The sequence below is a fragment of the Callospermophilus lateralis genome, unplaced genomic scaffold, assembly GCF_048772815.1.
Source record: "Callospermophilus lateralis isolate mCalLat2 unplaced genomic scaffold, mCalLat2.hap1 Scaffold_105, whole genome shotgun sequence".
NCBI lineage: Eukaryota > Metazoa > Chordata > Mammalia > Rodentia > Sciuridae > Callospermophilus > Callospermophilus lateralis.
Window position 1 is genome coordinate 2,912,089 of NW_027510702.1, and position 13,113 is coordinate 2,925,201.

General features: G+C 35.2%; 1 pseudogene; it reads left to right on the plus strand.

Moving 5' to 3' along the window:
- Positions 1-2,320: 2,320 nt before the first annotated feature.
- LOC143640005 (lysine-specific demethylase 5B-like) overlaps positions 2,321-13,113 on the plus strand; it is a 62,634-nt pseudogene continuing 51,841 nt past the window's right edge.

Genomic DNA, 13,113 nt, shown 5'->3' on the forward strand with positions numbered 1-13,113 from the left:
CTATACAAAGAAAGCTTACTTTCTTTCCAACATTCATGCTTTATTACTACTGTGTTTGTTGCATTTTGCATAAACAGTCAGTAACTATAGTACAAAATGTATGTGGAGTGTGGTCACCTAAAATAAAAGGTAAATATTTGTTTCAAAAATGCTAGCTTAATTTGTGTTAAATATTTATCTCTCATATACAACAACCAGATGTAACATTGATAGAGTCTCTTCCCAGTATTTAACATTCAATTAAAATGTTTCCTTTAATGTTTTATTGTCCATACAACAACATACCATCCAAATTTAAAACATTGTATTTTTATTTCTTGTATTATATTTTATTTTTTGCATTGTTGACTTACATATAGCATACTGTTATGGTTTAGACTATTTCACAGCAACTATAATGAAGAGTCAGCATATTATTTATATTAAAGAAAAAATAAGTCTTCAAAGTGAGGCTATTTAGCTTCTCTAATAAAAAATAATCACTTCTTAATTTGAAAAATAATTATTAAGAAAATAATATTTGTGATAAAAGTACTAACTCTTCAATAAGAAAATAGCCTCTACTAGATATTTAAAGAAAGACTCATGCAAATGCTCCTCAAATTATTACATGAAATAGAAAGTGATGAAACACTTTCAAATTCATTCCATGAAACCAGTGTTGCCCTCAAACTGAAACCAGATAAGGACACATCAAAGAAAGAAAGCTATAGAACAATATTCCTGATCAACTTAGATACAAAGTGCCTAATAGGCTATTAGCAAATCATATTCAACACATATGGTAAGATGATTGCACATTGTAACCCAGATAGTTTTATCCCAGGTATGCAACAATGGTTTAAAATATGCAAATTAATAAATGTAATTCACCATATAAATAGAATGAAGGGAAAAAATCCTGTAGTCATCTCAAAAATGCAGAGAAAGCAAAAAAATCACTATCCATTTATAACAAAAACACTGAAGAAAGTAGGGAGAGAAAAAATTATCTAAAATCATAAAAATTGTATATGACAAACCCAAAGCAAAGCCATAGTGAATGGGGGAAAGATGAAAGTATTTCCTTTAATATCCAGAACAATACAATTATGTCTACTGTCACCTGTTCAATATAGTACTTGAAATTCTAGTCAGAGTGATTAGGCAAGAGAAGGAAATAAAAGGGATTAACATAGGAAAAGAAGAAATCAAATATCAAAGTTTACAGCTGATGTGATTCTATACTTAAAAGATCCATAAATATCCACAGAAGATTACTTGAACTAATAAACAAATTTAGCAAAGGAGAAGTTTACACAATTAATATACAAAAATCAGTAGCTTTCCTATAAACAAATAATGAATCTGCTAAGAAAGTAGTAAAAAAAAATCCCTTTCACAATACACTCAAAGAAAAAGTACCTGATCAAATAGGTGAAAGACCTCCACAATGAAAGCTGTAGAACACTAAAGAAAGAAATTGAAGAAGACACAAGAAAATGAAAAGACTTCCAAGACCTCCATGTTCATGGATAGGCAGAGTTAGTATTTTTTTACAGGGCCAGTCTCCTTAAAGCAATGTACAAATTCAATGTACAGAGTCAATGTTCAAAATACAAATGGCATTCTTTACAGAACTAAAAAAAAAAGTCATAAAATTAATTTGGAAGAATAAATGACTCAGAATAGCCAAAGCAATTCTAAGCCAAAAAGTTGTGCTGGAGGCATCATGATATCTGACTTCAAATAATACAACAGAGCTGTATTAACAAAAACTGCATCATACTGACATAAAGTCAGACATATAGACCAATGGTACAGAACAGAACACAGAGAAATCCACAGATAGGGTCTGATCCTTAAAAAAGGTACTAGAAACATACACTGGAGAAAAGAGACTTTTTAACAAAATGATGCTGGGAAAACTGGTTACCTGTGTGTAAAATATTGAGACTACATTCTTGTATCTTAGCCTTCACAAAATAAACTCAAAACAGATCAAAGCCTTAGAGCAAATCTAAACATGAAATGTTTCATCTTGAAATGGGCAGAAAAATACTTTACTTTTTTTGTAAAGATAAATATCTTTTATTTTGAAAAAGAAGGAATCGTTTTACATTCTTTGTTGGGCCACTCTATGTGGGTCTGTTTAGTTTCTTGTTTATCATTTCACTTTGACATTATGGTGGCACAATTACCCAGATTAGAGGCTACTGTAAGCTTGTTGAGGATGATAGGTATTCAGTTATGGCTTTAGGGCAAGCAGATGGACTCCCCAGAGCCCAGAGACACTGAGTCTTGTTCTACCTGCAGGCTCCAAAGCAGGTGTGCACTGCTGATGGGGTTGCTCCAAATGGAAAGTACACAGGTGATGCTAATTAAGGAAGCTCAGGGACTAGGAAGGAGCTCTCAGTTTATTGCTGATGGTGGAGTGCCAAAGGTTAGTGAAAAGCAGTATTGTCTGCTGGCCCAGGGAAGATAAGAACACAAAGGGCACAGGAAAGGATTTGAATACAGGCACTTATCAGGGTGCCTTTTAAACTACATAATGCTGCAAATAATGGAGTGCTTTTAGCAGTAAAACTGGGAGTCCTTTTATGAATGTACTAATTTATTAACATCAATTTGTGTTACCATTTAAGTAGTTAGTTTCATTTTTTCCTGACTTGAAGAGAAAACATCAAGAAAACCTTAGACCAACCTCAAATAAGCTATGATTAAATTAAAAATCAGCTATATCACACACTTATAAATAGTTTCATATGGCATAATTTTATACCCACCTTGGCAACAATTCTTTCAATTCAATTGGCTATGTGTTAAATATATTTTCCTGTTATTTGGAAAATATGTTTTAGAGACATGAATACTACATTCCACAGAACAATGTAATTGCTTTTTTTATGTGATGATCAAATGGCTAATTTTAATAATTATAAACCTGAATTCATGATAAACTTGTAGATAATTGTGAACTTTACATATGCTACTTTGTATTAACTGTATTAGATTTGCTTTAAATTAATATCAAACTATAAATTATCAAAAGACCAATGTTTAAAATTAGAAGCATATCACTTGAATATTCCAGACTTCAGCATGGTTTTCCTTAAAGTAACTTATTGAAGGTAAACAGGTCATAGATCACCTCAAGTGTAGGCATTCTATAATTGATCATTAAGAAATTTAATTAGTGTCAGGTTTGTTTTTGTTATCTTTTGTTACTCAACTATCTATCCCAATATTTAATGGCTTAAATCCAGAACAGTTTTATTTGCCTAAGATTTTATAGGTCAGGAAATAAGGGGTAGGTGTGCTTGACTGGGTATTTCCTCTGTTCCTTGTGGTATTTTCTGGGATTGAGCATTTGGCTGGATTCATCTGGGTTATCAGCTAGTGATCAGGGTCAGTTGGAGTGCACAGCTAGCTGATGAATGGAATCCATTCACATATGTGGTGTCTCAGCTTGAATGGCTGGAACAGCAGGGGGATGGCTGGCTGGACCTCTACCCATCTCCATGTTCTTTATCCAGTAGGATAGGTGAGGACTCAGAGAAGTTAAAAGCTGAATATAAGACCTGTGTCTAGAATTACAAGGTGGGGCTGGGGATGTGGCTCAAGCAGTAGCGCGCTCGCCTGCCAAGCGTGCGGCCCGGGTTCGATCCTCAGCACCACATACAAACAGAGATGTTGTGTCCGCCAAATACTAAAAAATAAATATTAAAATTCTCTCTCTCTCTCTCTCTCTCTCTCCCTCTCTCACTCTCTCTTTAAAAAAAAAGAAAAAAAAAAGAATTACAAGGTGTCATTCCCATCACATTCTATCGGCCAAAGACAGTAAGCCTAGATTCAAATGGAGGGAAAATAGATTTCAAAGCAGTATGAGATAATGGATTGGCAGATATTATTATATCTTCTTCCCAAATGCATCTGAATCATTTTAATGTCTTTCACTTTGCAACCAGAATTTGCCCCCTATTTATGGAACTATCTACCTAAATAAAACACAGGTGACTCTAAAATACTAATATTTATTTGGAAATGGCAGAGTATTGCAAGGGGACTATGCCTGTCGTAGGAAATAATGGGCCTATTCAAAGACACTGATGCCAGGGGAAGTTTTTAAAGACAAAAATGAAGAGGATTACCTCATATATTTCAAAACAATAATCCTTAGTCACAAGGGTTAATAACAAGTGTGGCAACAATTCAAGTTTGAACAGACGGTTGCTGGGCAGATGACCTTGTGGAAGTACTTTTTGCATGAGTTTTTTGGTGGCCTCTGTGCAAGTTAATGGTTCTAGCAGAGCCTTTTGTGATAGTTCTTATCAGGCAACAATTCATAACCCTTCCTTCATAAACTCCTGGCTGTGTTTGCTTTTTTAGAATTCACCTACAAGCTAAAAATGATTTGTTCTCATGAGGAATGGGGTTCAGGTTGAACTCTGCCCCCACATCCTTCCCTAAGCAACACCCAAACCTACCTGGACACCAAAGGCAGGAAAAGTCAAACATCCCACACCCTACTTTTAAGGTCTCATTAGACTGTAAACACAAGCTCTACCTTTGGTCTTTTATGAACTAATCACTTTTAAAGAGATTCAAAGCCAGGGTCAGGAAAGGGATAGTAGAAAGACTAAAAATCATCTTGAGCCTCAGAAAAGGTAGAAAAAGAACACAAAAACTTTGTTGTTGTGTTGATGTCTCAACTAAACATACATTTGTAATTGTATTCAAAAAAGGAAGTTAAATGGTAATCTATTTTAATAGATGCAAATATTTAACAGCAAATACTTAGCCCTCCTACAATTAAGATTCATTAACTTTAAGCCTAACATTCAAAGTGGAAACATTCTTAAACCCCACATATGATCCCTAATAGTCATATTTAAAGTCAAAGACTAAACTTAAACCTGAACTGAAATTAGCTTGGAAATTGCTTAGCTCACCCCACTACTGTTAAATGTTTAACAAGGTTTAAACTGCTAGTCCATTCAAAATATTAATAGATTCTGATTGCTATGGTTTCATTGTCTGTGCCCCTCCCAAAACTCATGTGTTAAAATTTAATCACCAAAGTGATAGTATTAAGGGGTAGGACCCTTTGGGAAGTGATTAAATCACAATGGCAGAGTACTTATAATAGGATTAGAAATCTTATAAAAGGGTTGGAGGAACTAGCCCAGACCCTTTTACAAACCTTCCACCCAAGTAGAACACAGCATTCAAAACACCATCTTGGAAACAGAGACCTAACCCTCACCAAATATCAAAACCTACCAAGAACTGTGAAAAATAAAGTTCTATTATTTACAAGTTACCCAGTCTCCAGGATTTTGTTTTAGCAGCATAAACACATTAAGACAGTGACCAGGCTTCAAGGATAGATGCCCATTTGAAAGAATAAAGGATGTATTGAGACACAAACATTTAAGATGATGCACATCCACTTAAGATGGTAAATTAACAGGTCTTTAATAACCTTGATAACTTCAATTTTCTGCCAGACATTGTTTTTCCTTACTGGGATCTTAAGTATGGAAGAAAACTGAACCAAAACTACTTATTAAATTATAACTTCTGGGGCTGGGGATGTGGCTCAAGTGGTAGCGTGTTCGTCTGGCATGCGACCAGCCCGGGTTGGATTCTCAGCACCATGTACAAACAAAAATGTTGTGTCCGCCGATAACTAAAAAAATAAATATTAAAAAAAAGAAAGAAAGACAAGGTCTTGGCTGCTCTTTTAAAAAAATAAATAAATAAAAAATAAATAAATAATAACTTCCTTGAGAGAAAAGCTGTGGTGTTACAGCTATTTGGTCACAATCTGACTATTTGGTCACAATCTGACTTGGTGTTAGCATTCCAAAATAAATAATGTGTGCCTGTATTGGTAACAGTAGGGAAAAAGAATCTAAAGTTTCTTCTGGTCCCATCCAGTGATTTACATATCATAACTATGAGTGACCGAAAAGAAATATTAGTTTTCTGTTAACTTGTCATGATTAGCCCACATCATGATTATCAGTCCATTTGGGTAGAAGGTGATTTGTTCTAGGGATTCAGTTAGCTTTTTTAGAATCCTTCTTCGTGAATTTTAAAAAAGATATTTTCATTATAGGCCTGTTAAGACTTTCAAGGAGGGGCTGGGGATGTGGCTCAAGCGGTAGCACGCTCGACTGGCATGCTTGCGGCCCAGGTTTGATCCTCAGCACCACTTACAAACAAAGATCTTGTGTCTGCCAAAAGCTAATAAATAAATATTAAAATTCTCTCTAAAAAAAAAAAAGACTTTCGAGGATATGCCAAAATCTGTATGAATCATTTCAGTAGGTGATTTTGGGAGACTTCTGATGAGTAAATTTGGGAATGGTAAGGTATCTATGTGGTCTAGTTAGCTTCCTTACTCTACTGTATATGAACAACATGATACTTGGCTAGTTCCTATAAAGTGACCTGACAGGAAACTGTTTCTTTGAGGTTTGATGAAAAAAGATCTCTGAGAGCCATTTTATATTTTCTTCTGGTTTTGAGGACCTGTAATTGCCAAGTTTATATATACATATGCATATATATGTACTTTTTATTGTTCTGAAGATTGAACCCAGGGCCTAACTGGCTAAAAACCCAGCCCAATTATCAAGTTTTGTTAAAAGTGGTGAAAAGAGAATTTAAACAACTCAATTTAAAATTAACACCCCAGGCCCCAAAATTAATCCAATTAATAAATGAGTTAAGCAGATACTTCTCAAAAGAATTAAACCAGATACTTCTCAAAAGAAGCATACAAATGACCAACAAATATATGGAAAAAAATGCTTAGCATCTTTAGCAATTAGGGAAATGCAAATCAAAACACAACAATACAGCTGTGATTTGGGAGGTTGAAGTAGGAGGATCAAGTGCAAGGCTACCTCAGCAATTTAGTGAAGCTCTAAGCAACTTGGAGAGATCCTGTCTCAAAAAAACAAAAAGGATTGGTGAGGTAGCTCAGTCTTGGAGCCCACCTGGGTTTAATTACCCCCACACACACACACCAAAAAAAAAAAAAGGGAAAGAAAATACAAGTAATAATACAAGCTGGAGAGGATGGGAGGAAAAAGTAACACTTTTAAACTTTTGGTGGGATTGTAAATTAGCACAACCACTATGGAAATTAGCATGGAGAAACCATCATATGACCCTGCTAGACCACTCCTATTTATCTTAAAGAATTAAAGTCTGAAAACTGTACTGATACACGCATGCTCATGTTTATAGAAGCACCATTCACAATAACCAAACTATGGAACCGTAGTCTAGGTGTCTCTCAGTGGATGAATAGATACAGAAAATGTGGTGTAAACATAATGGGAGTTTTATTCAGTGATAAAGTGGAATGAAATTGTGTCATTTTCGGGAAAATGGATGGAACTTGAGAACACTATATTAAGCAAAGTAAGCCAAACTCAGAATGTTGGAGGGTCAGTATGTTTTCACTCATGTGGAAGCTAGAGAGGAGAAAGGAAAAGAAAGGTTGGGGGAAGGGGTCTCATGAAAAAGGAAGGGATATCAGTAGAGTAAAATAAAGGGACCAGTGAGAGGGAGGAGAAGGTTAAGAGGAGATCCTGGGGAATGATATATGAACATATGTGTTAGCAATGAATCCTACCATTATGTACCATTCCTTTTCTTTTTTTGTACTGGGGATTGAACTCAGGGGCACTCAACCACTGTGTCCATTCCCAGAAGTATTTTTGTATTTTATTTAGAGACAGGGTCTGTCTCACTGATTAATTAGTGCCTTGCTGTCGCTGAGGCTGGCTTTGAACTTGCAATTGTCCTGTCTCAGCTCCCAAGCAGCTGGGATTATAGCTGTGCGCCACTGTGCCTGGCCTACCTTTCCATTCTTGTGGTTGTACATGATTTGGAGTTACATTGGTCGTGTATACATATATGAAAACAGGAAAGTGTTAAATAATATAGTTCTTGTAGTTTTTATTTTGAAAGTTAAAACTATATTTTAAAGTTTTAAAAATGAAGGAAATTAAATCTCAGCAGGGAATTTATTTAGAACCGCTTGTAATCTATGATTTCTTATTACTTTATGGACTGAAAATATTGTTTTTCTGTAAGAAAAATGGTTTATTATTGGGCTGGGGTTGCGGGCTTGCCTAGCATGTTCAAGGCTCTGGGTTCAATTCTCAGCACCACATAAAAATTAACAAAATTAAAGTATTGTGTACAACAATTAAAAAAATAAAAAATGACACTTTTTGTTTTTGGGTGTACAGGGAATTGAACCCAGGGGCACTTCACCAATGATATACCCCCCCAACCATTATTATTTTTTGAGATTGAATTCTTGCTAAATTGCTTATGGCCTCACTGAGTTGCTGAGGCTGTCCTTGAACTTGTGATCCTCCTGTCTCAGCCTCCCCAGTTGCTGTAATTACAGGCATATTGCGTCACCATGCCTGGCTAAAATTTTTTAAAAATCTTTTTTCTGTATTGCCATGGATGAATCCCACAGCTTCATTCATGGTAGGGAAGCCCACTACCGCTGAGCTGCATTCCCAGCCTTTAATCACTTTATTGATTAGGTTACATGATATTTTCCTTTTAGATTAAGTGTTGAGATAGAAAATTTCAAAATGTTTGTAAGTGGAGATCTTATTATTTGACTTCTTAATCTGAAAATCATTTCCCCTAATTTTTACTTATTAGAGCCTTTTTATAATGGTTTCTTATCTTTCTTTCTTAATGGCTTTCCCATCCTTATTTAAAACACATGACCCAATGAGGCCAGACTTTGCCAAGGCTCTCTTGGGTTCCCCATGATAGTGAGCATTCAAATAATGTGCAGTTCTTGTGTTGTTGTTTTTTTAACACTGGGGATTGAACTCTGGCACTCATCCACTGAGCTACATCCCCAGCCCTAGTTTGTATCTTATTTAGAGACAGAGTCTCACTAAGTTGCTTAGGACCTCTAGTTGATGAGGCTGGCTTTGTGGTCCTCCTGCCTTAGCCTCCTGAGCCTCTGGGATTACAGGCACATGCCACCGCACCATGCAGTTCTTTTTTTTTTTTTTTATTGAAGTACACCTTTGTTACTGAAAATGAAAGTCCCAAAAGGAATGGCATTTATCTTTTTTCCTCTAATTTGCAACTGAAAGAGGAGGCAAACATTTGAGTAGATATTTTAAAATGAAAAAAAATGATTTTTGAAACCTTTAATTATAAATTTTAATTGATGTGTCATTATAAAATATAATTGAAGGGACTCTTGATGTGTCACTTTTAGTATTCATTTTATTTGAGGCTACAGGCTAAAATAAGCATAAATTACTTATAGAAATATAAAGATATACTTTAATTTTTCAAAGTTTTTCAGGCTTATCAGGACATGAAATTTCTATATCATGTGTTTATGTTTAGGGATTAGAAGGCTTATTATCTATCTGATCAGTCAGGGAATAATTTATATCACCTTCAAATCCTTTTGGATGGTATGATAAAACTAAATATTTGATCACTTGTTCGTATATGTGATACAGGGAGAGAACCCAGGGACTTTCAACCATTGAGCCACCTCCCCAGCCCTATTTTGTATTTATTTAGAGACAAGGTCTCACTGAGTTGCTGAGTCTGTCCTCAAACTTGCCATCCTTCTGCCTCAGCCTACTGAGCTGTTGGGATTATAGGTGTGTGCCACTGCACCTGGCAGACTTTCATCTTTAAAAAGATAGACACAGCACCTTTATTTTGTTTATTTACTTTTAAGTGGTGCCTGAGATTCATCCCAGGGTCTCACACATGCTAGGCAAGTGCTCTACCACTAAGCTAGAACCCCAGCCCCTAGACTTTCATCTTTTTGACTAGTATGGAGTATTTTTAACTTTCATCTTTAAAAAGATGGACACAACACCTTTATTTTATTTAGTTTTAAGTGGTGCCTTGGATTCATCCCAGGGTCTCACACATGCTAGGCAAGCACTCTACCACTAAGATAGAATTCCAGCCCCTAGACTTTCATATTTTTGACTAGTAATGGAGTATTTTTATTTTTTTTATTATTTTAAAAAGAGAGAGAGAATTTTTAATATTTATTTTTTAGTTTTTGGTGGACACAACATCTTTATATGTGGTGCTGAAGATCAAACCCGGGCCGCACTCATGCCAGGCGACCGCGCTACCGCTTGAACCACATCCCCAGCCCTAGTATGGAGTATTTTTAACTTGAACATAACTACCATTTAAATATTAGCCATAGTCTTTATTTATTTATTTATTTGGTACCAGGGATTGAACTCAGGGGCACTCGGCCACTTAATCATATTCCCAGCCCTATTTTGTATTCTATTTAGAGGCAGAGTCTCAACTGTTGCTTAGCGCCTCACTGTTGCTGGGGCTGTCTTTGAACTTGTGATCCTCCTGTCTCAGCCTCCTGAGCTGCTGGGATGTCATAGTCTTTATTGAGAAGGCAGTGTGACTGAAATGGCATTAAACATTGTATTCTTAAACAACTAACCCTCACGTGTTAGAACTTGCAGGTGGGCATTTCAACTGAAGTCTTTTATATCACTAAAACAAAACTAAACTTCTATTTTTTGTTACCCCCCACCCCCATCCCTGGTACCACTGGGGATTGAATGCCAGTGTGCTCTACCACTGAGCTTCATCCCCAGTTTCTTGACAGTCTCATTAAATTGCCCTGTTGTTATCCTGGAACTTAATCCTCCTGCCTCAGCCTCCTGAGTTGCTCTGTCATGCCTGGCTTTTTTTATTTTTAAACAAAAAAACTATAGTGATAAATTCCTGCAGTATAGGTTCGAAAGGTGAAAAAGCCTTTCTTCCTTCTTCCTGTTATGGTAGTCTTTAAAGTACATAAAACTGTGAACACAATTTTTCATGTTTTGTTTTTGTTTACTCATTGAATCTTAGCTATTTTCAATGTTGAATGCCTAGATATTTTATTTATTACCGCTGATTAGTTTTATTATTTACAGATGTACCAACATTTGCTTAACTTACTCCTCACTGATACATATTAGGGCTTTGTTGTCATTTATTTTTGTTTTGTTTACTGAGGACTGAGCGTAGGGGCTGTCTACTGCTGAGCTATGTCCCCAGTGCTTTCTGTTTATTTTGCTCAAGCTGGCTTTGAACTAGTTATTCCTCTATCTCACCCTCCCAATTAGCTGGGATCACAGCTGTGTGTACCACCAAGCCCATCTTAGTGTATTTGGGTGTGTTTTTTTTTTAAATAATTTTTAATTTATATGTTTATTTTTAGTTGTTGATGGACCTTTATTTTACTCATTTATATGTGGTACTGCAAATTGAACCCAGTACCTCACACATGCTAGTTAAGTATGCTACCACTGAGTTATAATCCCGGCCCACATATTTGGTTTTAAGTTGAAACAATTCTACAGTGAATTTCCTGTGTCTACATCTTGTTATTGTGAATACTAATGCATATTTGTAAATTGCTGTCAGGGAATTTCTGGGTCAGAGGGCATATGCCTTAATAAGCTTCCTAAATATCTTACCATTATGAGTGCACAGTTTGTCACAAATTTCTAATATCGATGGTATGTGTATTTTTAGTCTTTGCTAAGTAAGATAGGTAGAAACAATATAAGCTTTGATTATTTCTTATTTGGAATTAATTTGGACACTAATCTTGGGATGATTGGTCATTTTCCATTTCTTTTTAAAAATTTGGTTCAGGGGATTAAACCTAGGGCCTTGTGCATGCTAAGCATGCTCTCTCACTACTGAGCTACACCCTAGTTTCCCCCCCAATTTTTTCTTATTGATCAGAGATTCTTCATAAATCTGGCACTTGCAAATGCTGTATGTTATTCATTGTTATTTTAATATCCTAATATTTCTTCCTAACATAATACTGCAGTTAATTTCACACATGAAATTTGTTCACTCTGGTTGAATTATTCTCTTAGGATAAATTTCTGTGTATGAAATTCGGTTAAAGGATATGAACTTCCTTGAATTATATCTTTTCAATATTTTATTTTTCTATTTCAAAGCCACTTTTTCTTTTTTCCCTGATCTCCTTGATCTACTTTATTGATTTCCCTGTTCCTATAATTATGATTATGATTGTTTTGGTTGAATACATTTACATTGTTGTGCAACTATCACTGCTATCCATCTCTGGACTTTTTCATTATTATTTCAAATGAAATTCATTAAAAAGCATTTTTAAAATATTTTAGCTCTTACCTTATTGTAGATTTTTGTTTGTATTTAGCTCCACATAGGTAAATTTATATGTTTTTCTTCTTGCTTGATTCTTTCCTCATGATCTCATTTCTCCCAGTATAGAAGGATTCTCTAGAGATCAGGTATCTATATGAATAGACATATTAAGGATAGTGAAAATTGGTTTTGGATGTCAGTTTCTCCTTCCCCCTATTGAAGAACTTATCTTCAACTTTTTAATAAAAGCTAATGTGACTAGAAGTTTAAATATATAAAAATATATATTATGGTGTTGATATAGCTGTTTTGTAGTAAGATACTTCTGTAGTAAATAAGAAGTTAGAGTCTCTTTACCTAAACCTGTTTTTTCAACACAGGCTGGCGCTTAGTGATATTGCTGGGCTCAGCAGGGAAGGGGGGGAGTATATGTGATATATCATTCATTCGTGTATATATTCTGCTACTAAATGTCAAATAATTATAAATTCTTCTAATAAGAGCTTTTGCTCTCTCCTAGGATTGGCAGCCACATTTTGCATGTGATGTTGATAAAATTCATTTTACTCCACGGATCCAGAGGCTGAATGAATTGGAGGTAATGTCTTTACTATTGTTCCTGTTTCCCGTATTCCTGAGGGGTCCACTTTGAAGAGGCTTTGTCACCAATCTGGTAGGGAAAGAAATTATGTCCAATAGTTGATGATCATGGTAAAACAATTTGCAGTAAGGCCATTGAAACAGACAAATTTTACTAAAAGCAATGATACTTGTCAGACACTTTTTGGTCTGTTAGTAAATCCTATATTAAGGCGATAATCATTAGAATTTAGGTTTTGAAAAGAATTACACAGTAGAACAGATTCTATAGTCCTAATTTCTTCAAAATGCATAACTTTGTCACTTAGATTTAATAACACTTTA